At 34.6% G+C, this 17,374-nt stretch overlaps 1 long non-coding RNA gene across 3 annotated transcripts in view; it reads right to left on the reverse strand.

Annotated features, from left to right (window-relative positions):
• The window catches only part of LOC144287960 (uncharacterized), a 132,839-nt gene that overhangs the window by 33,171 nt on the left and 82,294 nt on the right, over window positions 1-17,374 (reverse strand). The window lies entirely within an intron of this gene.

Genomic DNA, 17,374 nt, shown 5'->3' on the forward strand with positions numbered 1-17,374 from the left:
AAATAGGTCTTCTCTGGCAAAGGAAACAAACACAAAATTAAACTATTGGGACTGTGTCAAAATAAAGAGCTTCTTCACAGTGAAGGAAACCATTAACAAGGCCACCTACGGAATGGGAGAAGATATTTATAAATGATATATTTAATAAGAGGCTAATATCCAAAATATGTAAACAATTTATACAATTCAACACCAAACAAACCCAAATAATCCAATTAAAAACGGACAGGGAAATTGAATAGGCATTTTCCCAAAGAAAACATACAGTTAGCCAACAGACACATGAAAAGATGGTCAATATCACTAGTCATCAAGGAAATGAAAATCAAAACCATAATTAGATATCACTTTACACTTGTCAGAATGGTTAAAATCGAAAACACAAAAATTAAGTGTTGGCAATGATGTGGAGAAAAAGAAACCTTCACAGACTGTTGGTAGAAATACTGGTATAGTTACTGTGGAAAACAGTAAGGAGGCTCCTCAAAAAAATTAAAAATAAAATTACCATATAATCTAGTAATTCCCCGAATGAATATTTACCCAAAGAAAATGAAAACACTAATTTGAAAAGATACATGCACCCCTATATTTATTGCATCATTTCTTTTACATTAGCCAAGATACTGAAAATAACCCAAGTGTCCCAATAAATAAATAGGTAAAGAAGATGGACTATTACTCAGCCATAAACAAAGAATGAGATCTTACTGTTTGGGACAACATGGATGGATCTAGAGGGTATAATGGCAAGTAAAATAAGTCAGAGAAAGAAAAACACCATATTATTTCAATCATATGTAGAATTTAAGAAGCAAAACAAAGTAAACAAAAAGATGAACAAAAACAGACTCTTAAATATAGAGAACAAACTGGCATTTTTATCAGAGCAGAGGTTGGAGGGGATGGGTGATATAGATAAAGGGGATTAAGAGTACACTTATCTTGATGAGAACTGAGAAATGTATAGGATTGTTGAAACATTATATTGTATACCAGAAACTGTTAATTACACTTGAATTTTTTTAAAAAGTAAACAGCAACAACACTGCTGTTCCTGGAGATCAGAAACGTCCATATCAATAGGGTGTTTAGTATTGAAGTGGCAAAAGCATGACACCCAAAGATGTGAACCAGGAATAAATCAGACATGGCCAGAGATAAAGCAGTGGCCAAAGCAGGCAAAGGAGAAAGGAGTGTGGGAGAGAAAGGGATAGATAGATGGAACAAGGGTATCCAAGGCAGCAATATGTACAATGAAAAAACATTCTTTTAAAATATAACTGGAATAAATGTTTCTATATTCGTTTCTGCCAACCACAAACTGTATGACTATGGATGAAAGTGCCTACTCTTTTTTGAGTCGCAGGAAATTTTTTTTATCACTGCGATTATTATTGTCCTATGCTAAAATAATATAGTAACCTGAATTTGGTGACTATTAATTAAGAAAGCATATACAAAGTTTCCTATAATTTAATAAACAGTAACAGGAATTCAATTTTATTTTTGAGAACTGAGATCTTGTGATGAATTCTTGAGATATTTACAAAATCAAAACATACTTTGCATATAGCAGACGTCTAGTATATTGGGACTTTTATTTTTCATGAACTCACACCTGACTCAAATTCTGGAGGAATGCCAGGAAACATAATAAAACATTTAATACAAGTCTCATCTTCTTTTCATATATAAGCAAGTATACTTTTCAACAGCAGTATAAAATAGTTTAATGACTTGAATGATTTTTAATTTGGTAACTACCTTCACAAACCAAAAGGTTTATTTATTCTTTTTTTTTTTAATTTTTATTTATTTATGATAGTCACAGAGAGAGAGAGGCAGAGACACAGGCAGAGGGAGAAGCAGGCTCCATGCACCGGGAGCCCGACGTGGGATTCGATCCCGGGTCTCCAGGATCGCGCCCTGGGCCAAAGGCAGGCACCAAACCGCTGCGCCACCCAGGGATCCTGGTTTATTTATTCTTATTGAAGCATATGTTCTTTATATTTGCCTATCTTCTCTATTTCATGGGAAGAGTTGCTATCTCCATCCATCAAAATTTCTATTCTGTATATGGTTTATAACATCTATTCAAATTATTTTCTAACACTGTTAAGGACATTTTACTATTAAACAGAACTGAATAGAAAGTTAAATATCTGGGGCACCTGGGTGGCTCAGTCAGTTGGGGGGTCTGCCTTTGACTTGGGTCATGATCCCGGAGTCCCAGGATCGAGCCCTACTTTGGGCTACCTGCTCAGCAAGGAGTCGGCTTCTCTCTCTGCCTCTTTGCCCCCTGCCACTTGTGTTCGCTCTCTTCACTCACTCACTTTCTCAAATAAATAAATAAATCTTTTTAAAAAATGAGGTATCTGACCACATCTTACGTGAAACACCAACTGAATGAACTGCTTATATTTTAAACCACTGGTGGCAATAGAGAAGAAAGAGAAAGAAGAAAGAAGAAAGAAGAAAAAAGAAAGAAAGAAAGAAAGAAAGAAAGAAAGAAAGAAAGAAAGAAAGAAAGAAAGAAAGAAAAGAAAACAGAAAGAAAGAAAGAAAGAAAGAAAGAAAGAAGAGAAAGAAAGAAAAGAGAGAAAGAAAGAAGAATGAAAGAAAGAAAGAAAGAAAGAAAGAAAGAAAGAAAAGAAAACAGAAAGAAAGAGAAAGAAAGAAAGAAAGAAAGAAAGAAAGAAAGAAAGAAAGAAGAGAAAGAAAGAAAAGAGAGAAAGAAAGAAGAAGAATGAAAGAAAGAAAGAAAGAAAGAAAGAAAGAAAGAAAGAAAGAAAGAAAAGAAAGAGAAGGAAGGAGGGAAGAAGAAAGAAAGAAGAAAGAAAGAAAGAAAGAAAGAAAGAAGAAAGAAAGAAAGAAAGAAAGAAAGAAAGAAAGAAAGAAAGAAAGAAAGAAAGAAAAGGAAGGGAGGGAGGGAGGGAGGGAGGGAGGGAGGGAGGGAGGGAGGGAGGGAGGGAAAGAGGGATGCCTGGGGGGTTCAGCGGTTAAGCATCTGCTTTCGGCACAGGGAGTGATCCTGGAGTCCTGAGATCGAGTCCCATATTAGGCTCCCTGCATGGAGCCTGCTTCTCCCTCTGCCTATGTCCCTGCCTCTCTCTGTGTGTGTCTCATAAATAAATAAATAAATAAATAAATAAATAAATAAATAAATAAATAAATAAAATCTTAAAAAAGAGAAAGAGAGAGAAGGGAGGGAGGGAAAGAAAGAGAAAAAGAAAGAGAAAGAAAGAAAGAAACCCAGTAGAGGTAAGAGAAACTTCATTCAAATGCATTCTATTTCAATAACATGTTGGGATTCCTGGCTGAAAATCCTTAATTGACTATCTGATTGGATTGTGGTCATGTCATCAAGTTAAAGATCCAGCGAGGAATAATTAGGTTTCTTTTGCTAGATATGCCTATTTCTGCCATCACAAGTAACCTTATCTAGCAATATCAAAGCATTTCTTTCTTTTTCCATTTCCCCCCCTTCCTTGGGAATTCTAATTTGTCTAGACTGTGGTAAATACTATTAGTAAAGTCATATATAATTTTAAGAGTGGAAAGTAACTTGCCACATCTCATCTAGCTCATGCCCTGTTATGTGCTCAGTGGATGACTGCATGTTTATCCATTATCAAGACTTGTCAGTAACTTAGGATGAAGGTTAGTGGTAAAATAAGATGTGGATTTTTAATAATGTTGCATCGCTGTGTTTATATATTTATCAGTAGCAGAAGAAAATATGCAAATTTCATTTTCAGTAAAACAAATCAGTTCAGAAAATCAAATATCTTTGTGATAAATAGCAATACAGAAATGTTGACAAAATATATATAGTCAGTCAGCGAATTATACACTTTTTGAAAATACAGTAGGTTTTATGCCTTAAGTGCATGCAGTTCCCATAACCTCAAAAGCCACAAGTCCCATAACCCCAAAGTACTTCAGAATTTTAGAATGAGATCAGGAAATGCCATCCTCTGTTAAAAAAATTGATATATTTTACCATACAATATGATTGACTGACCATCAATATATCCTAGCCTTTCCTAGAAGGATGAATGGCATTGCACATACTGCTGAAGAGGGCAACAGCTACTTGAAATGAAATTGAGATATGCTGCCATCAGATATGATAGGAAGCGTGAATGATGCAAAGTAACAACAACAAAAAAATTACAGCCTATTCAGCTGCATAATTACATCAAATATCAACTGATATACTTTAGTAACTTATTACTAAGAGTTTCAGAAAGTACGAATTTAACCAGATTAAAGTATAGATTTAACCAATTTAACCAGAGGAGAGTGTTTATACATATAAAATGTCCAATATCAATGATCTAGTCTTAAATTTCTTTATTTGTGGAGAAAGGAAATTCATACAAGAAAACTAGTTTCATTTTGATCATCTAACTCTCCTCTCCCCAATTCACCTGCAAAGAAGTCAGTTGGTCTTCAAGTATGCTTATTAGGTTATTTACTAAGATATAATAATTTACTAGGATAGTGTTTCAGGTAAACATGTTTGCATTTGGTTGATACATTAATATGTTTTGGCTTGGGTATTTCATCTTTCTACAAAAGAAACATTTCAATAGCAAGAGAATTCATGCTGCTGGCTTGGGTTTTGCTCCCTAAAGCCACCTTGGCTAGCCATTGCTCTTCTTACCTTTTCACACTTTATTATAAACTGCTCACATGGAATTAAACTACGCAGGAAGTTTTGATAATTCTTCCATTAGCAAGCTTTTCTCCACACACTCTGGAGTGTACATTTTGGTTCCTCCCAGGCAAAAGCCAAATTTCTTCTTCATCCTTTTCCATTGGCTGTTGGTTTGCCTTTTGAATTTCCTCACAAAGAACAACTATACTTCTCTTATGAATCCTCCAACAACCCCTGAATGAAGTCCACATATTTGAACTCAATTTTTTATATATCTTCCTGGTTTTACAGTATACAATTTAGTTACACACACACACACACACAAACACACACACACACACAAATAAAAAACATGCTGCTATCAAGACCAACACCACTATAATACCAATACAAAGCATGGCAAAAATAAGGCCCAGTGCCAACAAATGATGTAACAACTAAGACTATGGTGCCAAAAGAAGAACATAATCAATATGATCTGGAATAGAAAGCTGAGGTTTATGGAGGTGAAACTTTAGCATTGAAAAAAAATCAGCAACATGAAAAAGTGGGAAAGGAGAAAATAGGGTAGTCTTGGAGAGAAGAATATAAGCAGTTTGGCTAATTGATTATTTTGAACTAGCCTATGTGTTTAAATAATTATATTCAGATACACTTTGCATGGTAAATGGACTAGTCTGAATGAATCAGACTCTGCATGACACATAATTGAATGGTTAGGTTGGAAATTTAGAATAGTGACAGTCTATAAAGTAATTAAATGCCAATATGAGAATTTGCTGACTATTACATGTCAGGTATTGGAGAAACAAGATGAAAGAGGCATGCCCTTGAATATTTTCAGTTTAATGGAAAAGAGAAGCATATGCAAAAATAAAAGTAAAGCGCCATAGGAAAAGGAGGGTATTAGGGAGGGGCATGGAAGGTAGAGGAGACATGGAAGGACATTCTAGGCAAAGAGAAATTCTTCTTTGTGGGTAATAAGACTAGCTGTAGGTAAATTAAGTTGGAAAGAATTAGTAAAATCCTAAAATCCTGAAGAAGAAAGTTATGGAAAGGGAGAATGATACCTGATGGAAGGCCCTTTCCTCCTTCAATTTTTTTTTTTAAAGTTCACACTTATAGAACCCATTTCTTCCATAAGATTCTTTAAAAAATTCATTTGGCAATCTTCCACTTGAATTAGTAAACAATGGTCTTCATTCCTCAAATGAACATACATATACAAAGAAAATTTAAGTCAATGCCAAAAAAAAAAAAAAGGTTAAATAATCCATTAATAGAGTTTCTAAGCTACTGAAGACTCTAGAAGTAGGAAAGGGACAAAGTAATTACTTCATTGCAGGATCTGTCTGAACATGGATGTGAATGTTTCAGTTATTTCCTCCACTTTCCATTATTTCCATGTTTACTGGAAAGGTAAGAATGTGTCCTCTCAAGATGACTCCTTATGTTCTAGTTTCCGCTCTAACTAGTGCTCAAATAAAATAAGTCACACCACAAAGAGTAATTGAAAGGACAATTCAGGCCTTTATATATCCATATCCTCCAGACTGTGACTCACTATACTTTACCTTTGCTCATTCTGTGCCTTAGCTCTTTCTTACATAAAACCAGTGTAGTGTATGGCTCCTCTGTTTGTTTTTGCCCTCATCCACTCTTATTTCAGTAATCAAATATGTGTTATTGAGAAGCAGATGGAAAATGATACTCATAATTTAATCATTTTTCCTTTTCACTTAAAAAGCAAAGAAACTTTGTGTTGGATTAAATCCATTTTAATTTTCCAAAACATATAGCATACAATAATTTAGGGTATTAAATATGTAGTCATATATTCTTTGCCTTGGAAACATACACATTATTCACACTATCACTGAGTCTAAAATATTTTGATCTATTATAATGGAGATAGCCACATCTGTATCTTGTGAATTTATAAAGGTTTAAATGAAAATGTGTAAAAATATAGATATATGTCTTTATACACAACTGTGTACATATTTAGTAATGATACAAATACTACCTTATAGTTATAGTTAGTCTACACTACAGGCTTGAGTCTCTAGGAAGCAGAAGCTAAGAATGAACTGGAAGTGGAAAATACTCAGTGAAAGACAAATGAGAGAAAGCAGGCATTAGGCACGGAAAGCCTAAGGACCACTATTCAAGGTTGACACATGTAAAAGGAGAGGCAGAAGGAAGGTACATTGGGTAGAAAGGGCCTCAGACTGTAGTTCAGCTCGAAGAATGTCTCAGAGAACAGAAGCAGGAGCCTCAATGCGAACATTCCCCATTAGAAGAGTCCACATTGGACAGAAGTGGCCAGGCTAAGAAGAACTACATGCACAGTCTTTGGCTGATGCTGCCGTGAAAGAGCAAGACCTCAGCTGCAGTGCTGCAGTGGATTCTAAAGGCATTTCAGCTAGGGTTTCTCAGCTAACCATACCAGCTGCAGAAACTTCTATCTCGAAGTGAGATGCACCTCCATGGTTGTCACTTATGTACAGAAAAAAGCCAAAAATTACAAGTGGTATTCCTGTCATTATTACTCAATGGTCCTACCCATACTATTATTGACAGACAACATTCTGAAACTTTCAGTTTTATGGAACACTCCTAAAGCATGGTAGAATTTTTAAAAATGTTCTTAAATGTCCTTCTCTAGCTCAAAATCTACGGAGAGACTGTCAGAACTATGCAAACACTCATCTGCTTAGGTTTCTTCTTTCAACTGTATAATATCCTTCAGGTATGGATTCTGTGATCAGGTCACAATTCAGTTGAGATCTATTCTAAATTCCCTTTTAATAAAACATTACACATTTCAGTATGATAAAAATGGTGTATTCAAAAAGGACCTGTGTCCTCCATATGCTGCAATTTTGTTTAATGTGTGCACACACGCACACACACACACACACATAGAGGTATAAAGTTATGCTTCCTTGTAAATTATTCCACTGCATTGCAATCCATCAGTAGTATGTCAAATACAGTGGGCAACAAGTTCCTTGTCGGCTACAAAAGGTATACACCAATTGGCAAGTAAAGTAAGCCTATAGGGATAGTAAAACCCTTTTGACCTTGCAGAGAAGAAAGGAGGGTGGAAAGAATTGCTGATTCATGAAGGAAAACCTTCCTGAAGAGTTGAGTGCTCAGGTTAAACTTCCCTTCCAGGCAGCACTAATTTGGCTGACAGATACCAAGCCATAGTTAATCTAAACTGACACTGACCTTGCTGCCATTACCTGCAAAATCCCCTCATACAAATTTTCCTCAAATAATTATTCCAATGCCTTATACATAGAAAAGCTGTCTGTCAACAAAGCCAGAGATATTTAACTTTTCTCCAGCGAAAATTCACCAATAATTTGCTATTGAGGAGAGAAAATTTCAGCTAGACTTTGAAAGTTTTGTGGCTTTGATTTTGTAGGGAAGAATAGGTGGCTAAATGGAAAAACCATACATTAATAGTATGGGAGCTGTAATTCTGGAAGTTGTAGATGACAGAGATGCAAAATTATGGTATTCAAATATGCAAGTGAATTCTGTCTTGTGGAGGAATAACCATCCCTCCTTGTGGAAAAAAATGGTATTGCCTGCATTTATATATTCATTTCAATATTCCTGGTTTATAAATATGTCTGTTCTTTGGATTTGCTTTTGAAATGGTTTTAATATCTGCATGGTTCCATCACTGGATAAATGAGCTAAACAAAATCTTGGTAATTTTTATATCTGTATGAGAGTCTTAATAAATAAACAAAATGCATGTTTTAAATGTCACATACTGATGAATATCCATTGTCTTTTGAATAGCTTATTTATATAAATCCAATTTTAAGTCATAGAGTTGTATATATATGTTTAATTCACTTTCACTTATTCACCTATTCATTTTTTAATTGAACATCTAATAGAATTCTAGACACAGTGCTAGTATACTGGAAATTCACTGATAATTATACTGTGTGACACTATTCCTGCTATGATGCTGACAGCTAGGATTTTTTACACGGGAATTATGTCTTATAACAAGATAAATTACAATGCAACACAGTTAAGTGTTAAAGAATAAAGAACAAAGTACTTTCGAAGGAGAAGAAAATAAGGTAAAATAGTTCACTTTCGAGCCTTTGGAAAAGTTATAAAATATGAGGTGAGATTTAAAATGGGTTTTTGGAAATAGTACTTGATTGGGAAGGTGAGAGCATTGTAGACAGGTGCACCTATTTTATATTTGTCCTTAGACCAAGGACTTCATCATGAACTTTAACATCACTAAGCAAATGTCATAAAAATACATCAGTAATGAAAGAGATGGATCCAGCATTGTCTTTCTCATTTGACAGACTGGGATTTTAAAGCACCAGAGAGGTTAAGTAAATTACAAAAGGTCACACAGATGGTAAGAGAGTGAGACCTAAAGTTTACCATTTCTATTCTTCCTCAAGAGAATCTTGACATTCACAGTGCGTAAGAAATCAGAGCAGACATCAGAACACTCAAAGTGTAAAAACAAGCATAGTTGTAGAGCTAGGCAAATTACTTGATGTGCTAATTTACTAAGGCTACCACAACAGAATACCACAGACTAGATGGCTTCAACAACAGATACTAATTTTCTCAAAGCTATTGAAGCCAGAAGTCTGAGACCAAGGAAGGTATTGGTGGTGTAGATTTCATTCTAAGATCTCTCTCCTTGGCTGGTAGATGGCCTTCTACCTCTTACCCCTGTGTCTTCACATGGTTTTTCCTGTGTGCTCATGCATCCCTAGGGTTTCTTTTGTATGGCTTAAATTTTTCTTCTGATAAGGACCCTAGTCAGATTGGATTAGAGGCACCCTAATGGCCAAGTTTTAATTTAAGCTCTTTAAAGATCCATCCTATCTGCAAATACAGTCACACTCTGAATAGGGGCTAGTCCTTTAACGTAAGAATTTGGGGGACTCAGTTCAGTACTTGACACTTGGTTTATGTAACACAGTGTGAAAAAAAGAGAGAGAGAGAGTTAAATCAATTAAGTAGAGGGATCCCTGGGTGGCGCAGCGGTTTGGCGCCAGCCTTTGGCCCAGGGCGGAATCCTGGAGACCCGGGATCGAATCCCACGTCGGGCTCCCGGTGCATGGAGCCTGCTTCTCCCTCTGCCTATGTCTCTGCCTCTCTCTCTCTCTCTCTCTGTGTGACTATCATAAATAAATTTAAAAAAGTAAAAAAAAAAATTAAGTAGGGATCCCTGGGTGGCACAGCGGTTTGGTGCCTGCCTTTGGCCCAGGGCGGGATCCTGGAGACCCGGGATCGAATCCCACGTCAGGCTCCCGGTGCATGGAGCCTGCTTCTCCCTCTGCCTGTGTCTCTGCCTCTCTCTCTCTCTCTCTCTATCATAAATAAATAAATAAATAAATAAATAAATAAATAAATAAATAAATAAATAAAGTAGATAAATGGTGGAAATATCCTATAACAGATCTCTTCTTAAAAGTCTAGACTCTTAACAGTTCCTGGGGAACAGGCTACAATAACAGTGGTATTAGCTCTGGATGGAGGGCTAATAAATGCTGGAAGATTCAAATATTTCCAGGTAGGCCATGAAGGGAAATGATCCACACTATAAGCTCCCACAAAGCTATGGGGAATTATGTCAGCCATTATTTACAGCCAGTGAGGGTAATAAATGGAAGCTTCATTTATTTTACAATTTGCCTAAGGTCTAGTCCTATAAAAGGAAAATTTTTAATGTTGATAACAGGAAAAATATATTTGTTTCATTTATATGAAGAACAGTCTACACATGGCATTTTGTTGTTAAAATACTTCTCTTAAAACTGTTCAAACTTTACAAACTTTGGGTCTATAAACAAAATTTGTTTCTTTAAAAAAAATGTCTAGGGCACCTAGTTGGCTTAGTCAGTAGAGCATACAACTCTTGATCTCAGAGTTGTTAGTTCGAGCCCCATACAGGGTGCAGAGATTACTTTAAAAAAAAATACAATCTTTAAAAAAAAAGTTTAACTACTGTTCTTTAAAGTCATGAGAGGGGCAGCCTGGGAGGCTCAGCAGTTTAGCGCTGCCTTTGGCCTAGAGTGTGATCCTGGAGACCCAGGATCAAGTCCCATGTCTCGATCCTTGGTTCCCTTCATGGAGCCTGCTTTCTCCCTCTGCCTGTGTCTGTGCCTCTCTCTCTCTGTGTGTCTCTCGTGAATAAATAAATAAAATCTTAAAAAAAAAAAAGTCATTATGAGAAAAGAACCACTTGTTTGTAAGCATTGTAAGTCAGTCATTCAATTAAACTTTATTCCTAGCTTTACTGAGGTATAACAGACAAGTAAAAATTGCATATATTTAAGATGTACAAGTAAGGCTTTGATATACACTGTGAAATAATTACAATCAAGCTAATTAACATACCCAGCACCTCACAGTTACTTTTTGTGTGGGAATAATTAAGATCTACTCTTTTAGTAAATTTCAAGTATACGACACGGCATTATTTACTATAGTTACTGTGCTGTACATGAGATCCCTGGAATTTATTCATTTTGCACAACTGAAACTTTGTACCCTTTATCTCATATTTCTTCAGTTCTCTCATCTCACAGCCCCGGTAACCACCATTGTATTCTCTGCTTCCACATATAAATGAGATGAGAGAATCTGTCTTTATATGTCTGGCTTATTTCACTTAACATCTTCTAGGTTCATCAATGATGTTTCAAAGAGCAGAATCACCTTCTTTTTTCAGGCTAACCAATACTCTATTGGATAGATAGATACATATTACATCTTATTTATCCATTTATCTATCCATGTACTTGTAGGCCATTTACATATCTTAACCATTATGAATACTGCAATGAATATAGGAGTGCAAATATCTGAGACGCCAATTTCCTTTCTTTTGAATAGATACCTAGAAGTGAGATTGCTGGATCATTCAGTTTTATTTTTAATTTTTTGAGAAACCACCATATATCACTTTGCATAATGGTTGTACCAATTTACATTCCCATGAAGAGTATACAAGAATTCCCTTTTTATCCACATCTGCACCAATATCTGTTTTGTCTTCTGATACTATTCATTTTAACGGATGTTAAAGTGATAACTTAATGTGATTTTGATTTGCATTTCCCTAAAGCTTAGTTGAGCAACTTATCATATGCCTATTGGCTATTTGTATATCTTCTAAGGAAAAATTTCTATGTCAGTTCTTTGCCCATTTTTAATCATATTATGTATTTTTTTGCTATTGAGTTAAATTCCTTATATATTATGGATATTAACCCCTTACAGATGTATGGTTGCAAATATTTTCACCCATTTCATAAATTGTCTCTTCACTTGGTTAATTATTTCTTTTGCTATGCAGAAGCTTTTATTTTGAGGCAATCCTATTTGTCTATATTTACTTTTGTTCCCTGTGTTTTGGGGGTAATATCCAAACAATCATTTCTAGACCAGTGTCAAGATTTTTTCCCCCATGTTTTCTTCCAGTAATCTTAGTGTTTTAGGTCTCATGTTTAAGACTAATTCATTTGAGTTCATTTTTGTATATGGTGTGGGACAAGGTTCCAATTTCACTCTTCTGCATGTGGATATACAATTTTTTTTTGAGTACTATTTATTCAAGAGACTATCCTTTCCCTATTGCATATTCTTGGCACCTCTACTGATCAATTGATTGTAAATAGGTGGGATTATGTTAGGGCACTCTATTTCATCCAACTGCTCCATGTGTCTACTTTTGTGCCATTATTATATTGTTTGGGTGACTATAGGTTTGTGGTATATTTTGGTGCTTCCAACTCAGTTCTTGCCCAAGATTGCTTTGATTATTTAGGATCTTTTATAGTTCCATATGAACTTGAGGATTTTTTTTTCTATTTCTATGAAAAATGTCATTGGAATTTTGACAGAGATTGCATTGAATCTGTAGATCACTTTGGGTGGCATTAATATTTTAACAATATTTATTACTCCAATTCATAAACACAGAATATTTTCCCCTTTGTGTTTCAATTTCTTTCATTATTTTTGATAGTTTCCATTGTACAAATCTACCATATCCTTGGTTAAATTTATTCTTAAGGATATAATTGTTTTTGGTGCTATTGTAAATGAACTTTTAAAAAAAGTTTTTATTTAAATTCCAGTTATTTAACACACAGTGTATTAGTTTTAGGTGTACAATTTAGTGATTCAGTGCTTACATACATATATATTCAATGCTCATCACAAGTGCACTCCTTAATCCCCATCACCTATTTAACTCCTCCATCACTGCCTCCCCTCTGGTAATCCCCAGTTTGTTTTCTCTAAGTTAAGAGTCTTTCTTGGTTTGCCTCTATTTTTTCCCTTTGCTCATTTGTTTAGTTTCTTAAATTCTACAGATGAGTGAAATCATAGGGTATTTGTTCTTCTCTGACAGACTTATTTTCTCAGCATAATACTCTGTAGCACCATCCATATCATTGCAAATGGTAAGCTTTCATTCTTTTTTATGACTAATATTTCATGATCTATCTATCCATCCATCCATCCCACATCCCACATCTTCTTTAGTCATTCACCAATGGACAATGTTTCCATAATTTTGCTACTGTGGATAAAACTGCTATAAACATCAAGATCCATATATTCCCTTTAAATTAGTATGTTGTTTTCTTCAGATAAACACTTTTTTTATGCAATTGCTAGATTGTAGGGTAGTTCCATTTTTAACTTCTTGAGGAAACTCCATACGTTTTTCCAGAGTGGCTGCACAAGTTTGCATTCCCACCAATAGGGCAGGAGGACTCCCCTTTCTTCATTTCCTCCTAGCCAACATCTGTTTTTTCTTGTGTTGTTGATTTTAGCCATTCTGACAGGTGTGAGGTGATGTATCTCCCTGCAGTACTGATTTACATTTCCCTGATGATGAGTCATGCTGAGCATTTTTTCACTTATCTGTTGACCATCTATATGTCTTCTTTGGAATTCAAATTTATCAAATCTGTTTATTAGTTTTAACAGCTTTGGATGGAGTCTCTTGAGTTCTCTCTATATAATAATATATTGTCAATATTAGATAATTTTACATCTTCCTTTTCAATTAGAATGTCTCTTATTTGTTTTTCCTGCCATATTACTCCAGCTAGCACATCCAGTACTATGTTTAATAGAAATGGTGACAACAGGCATCTTTTTGTCTTGTTCCTGATGGTAAAGGAAAAAGTTCAGGTTTTCACCACTATGTTGTTAGCTATGAGTTTATCATATATGGCCCTTTATTATGTTGAGGTACATACTTTTTATATTTAATTTGTTGAGCACCTTTATCATGAAAAGATACTGATTTTTTTCAAATGCTTTTCTGCCTTTATTGAGATAATCCTACCATTTTTAGCCTTCATTCTGTTAATTTGCTATATCACATTCATTGATTTGCATTTTTGGACCATCCTTGCACCCAGGGATAAATCCCCCTAGATTATAATATATAGTTCTTCTAATATGATACTAAATTCCATTTACTAATATTTTGTCATTTTTACATTTATGTTCATCACAGATATTGGCCTGTAATTTCTTGTTGTGTCCTAACCTAGCCTGATATCACAGTAATGGTGGCCTCAAAAAATGAGTTTGGAATTCTCCCCTCCTATTTTTTGGAAGAGTTTTAGAAGGATTGATATTAATCCTCTCTTAAATGTTTGGTAGAATTCACCCATCCTAGTGTTTACTTTGTTGTTTTTGGTTGCCATTGTTATATGTTATTCTTGTTGTTGGGTGGCTTTTATTACTAATTCAATCTCCTTACTCATAGTTGATCTGTTTGGACTTTCTTTTCCTCATGATTCAGTATTTGTAGGTTGTAGGTTTCCAGAAATTTATGGAATTTATGGATAATCTACTAGGTTATCCAATTTGTTGGCATAATTGTACCATTGTATCCCATTACTATCCTTTCTATTACTGCACTATTGGTTATAATGTTCTCCTCTTTCATTTATAATTTTATTTGTATATTCTTTTTTTTCTTAGACTATAGCTGAGTTTTGTTAATCCTTTTTCAAAAAAGCTAGCTCTTAGTTTTGTTGCTCTTTTCTGTTGTTTTTCTATTCTTTATTTCACGTATTTCTTCAGTAATCTTTATTATTTCCTATCTGCTGCTAACTTTGAATTTCAATCATTCTTTTTCTAGTTTCTTGTAAAGTTAGGTTGTTTATTTAAGATATTTTTCTGGATTTGCCACTTAGTACTATAAACTTCCCTCTTACAACTGCTTTTGCTCCTTTCAAACACAACCCACTACATCACATGATGTGTTACGTTCCCATTTCTATTTGTCTCAATTTTTTTTTAATTTTTTCTTTTCTCTCTTTTTATGTATTTTGTTTGTCAATGGCCATCACACTCTGAACATTCTTGATCTCATCTAATTTTTCTTTTGATTCCTTCTTTGATCCATTGGTTGTTCATGAGTGTGTTGTTGCATCCCAGACCAATGGCAGAGCTGGGAGCTCATTACACTTTCACTTTCTCAATGGCGAAATTGGGGACTGAGGAGTTTTTATTGGCACTGAGCTTTGTTGCTCTGGGGAAAGAATAATGCAGGTAAAGTGATATTGTCCTTACCCTTTCCAATGTGTCTATTCTTGGTGTTTTTAATTACAGTAGGGTATTCATACCTCTCTACTGGATTTTTGGGCTCCCACACGGGTACTTTTTTTTTTTTTTTAAGATTATTTACCAATTTATAAAGGTTAGGACTTCCAGTTATACAACCAACTAAATATTTATGGAACTCAAAAAGGTCAATACTCAGGTCCCAAACAAACTTCATTTTTCTTTCTTGAAATTCAGTCATACCACCTGTTACTATCCCCAGAGAATTTAAGGCTGAACCATTTTACTTTCTGGTATATCTTGTTCCAGTCTAAAACACAGGAAATGCCTTGCTGCTTCCATCTCTGGAGTAGGGTTATCTAGGATGTGTCTACACCACTGAAAAGGGCTCAGGGATTTCTCTAATGATGTGAATGTCTTTGAAGAGCCTACATATAACCAGCTGTAGTCACCCTCGTCCCATCAGGATGACCCATCCATGGCTGTCAAAACTTTTTTTTTTTTCTGTGGGAAGAATGAAGGTTCAAAACTTCACTATCTTGCTGACAGCTCTTTAGAAACTAAAATTCACCCTCAAAGTTGTTTTCAGCATGATAAAAACAATACTGGCTACAAATCATCACTTGAGAAAGGAAAATTAGAGGGAATATTAGATCCACACAACATAATAAAAAATGATGTATATCTTGTTTCATAAAGTTTTTAACTCATTTCTAGGTTCCTATTACTTGTATATATGTTTTTACTGTAGCCAAATTTACTGATTTTATAAGTAATTATAATTTATAACTCTCAAGACTTACAAAAAAGAATAGATAGGTTTAATATAATTCATAAAGTAAATTTTCCAATTGTGTTCTTGTATCTATTGAGCAAATATATAATAACGTAGTTTAAGTGATATAATATCAATTCAACATCAATTTTAACCTTTCAATAATTATTCATTGAATGCCTTCAATATAGAAAACATATTGTTGGCTACCAGATGCAGAGCAAGAAATAATATTCCATCCTCCAGGAATTTGTAGTCTATATAAAGAGAGACAATACATAAGTACACAAATAAGTATGTGAAGTATAGATTTTGAATAGTGGAACAAGAACATTTTTCTTCATCCTTTCTTTCAAAGTCATCAAAAGAATAAAAAAAGAGAGAAAATTTATCTTTTGGAATAAAGCCCCACTCATAGCCTCAAAGGAAATACTAAGAAGCTTGTTTGGCAAATGTTCTGAATTTGGGAACAAAGAATTGATCTTGAGAGCTAATACATATCTCTCAAACATTAGGGAGACTCTGTTTTTCCCTGGAAGTAAACTACATAGGGCTGAATAGGCTATTCAGTGATCCTATGATTAAAGTAACTAAATCTAGTACCATGGGTAAGCTGTGGTAATAGAGAGAATGTCCCTATAGATACATTATTTGATCACACTAAATGGAAAAGAGAGTGAAACAGATGAAGATAACTTATTTTCAATATCTATGGTGCAATGCCTCTGACAGACAAAAGTGACAAAAATAAGTAGAATGAAGACAAGAAAGCAGCAAACACCAGATAATAATAGTACTAAGAGCCTCTGCTATAACGGGATTAGAGTAAACCACTGCAATCTCCTAAGTGCTAAAAACTAGGTGAAAAATATTCCAGTGCATTTCACTGATTGATGAAAAAATGTTTAAAATATCAAAATTATAGACTGTCTTCCCTTTCTCTGGGATTCTTTATCATATAACAATAATTACACAATGGTTGTAACAATTAAAAGCAAACTTCCATGGTACCTATGTACATGGAAGTTAGGCTTGACCTAACTCAACGTAGCATCAACACAAAAATCTACGCACAAAGGGAAAAATTAAGCTGGCTTTATTGGCTTCCATTTAATGCTTCTAAGCATGATACAGTATCTAAAATGTTCTTTAAAAATGTGAATTAAGTCAAATTGTCATCTTTATAAAGACAAAAGATATCTCAAAAGTATCAGGGAATGCAACGTTATCTTGACAAATCTGTACAACAAATTCAAATAACCTCCAATAGCCACAGTAAGAAGATATCTTTGATGGACTATGCATTAGTGATTGTAGTGTCA

The sequence above is a fragment of the Canis aureus genome, chromosome 17 (assembly GCF_053574225.1).
Source record: "Canis aureus isolate CA01 chromosome 17, VMU_Caureus_v.1.0, whole genome shotgun sequence".
Taxonomy (NCBI): Eukaryota; Metazoa; Chordata; class Mammalia; order Carnivora; family Canidae; genus Canis; species Canis aureus.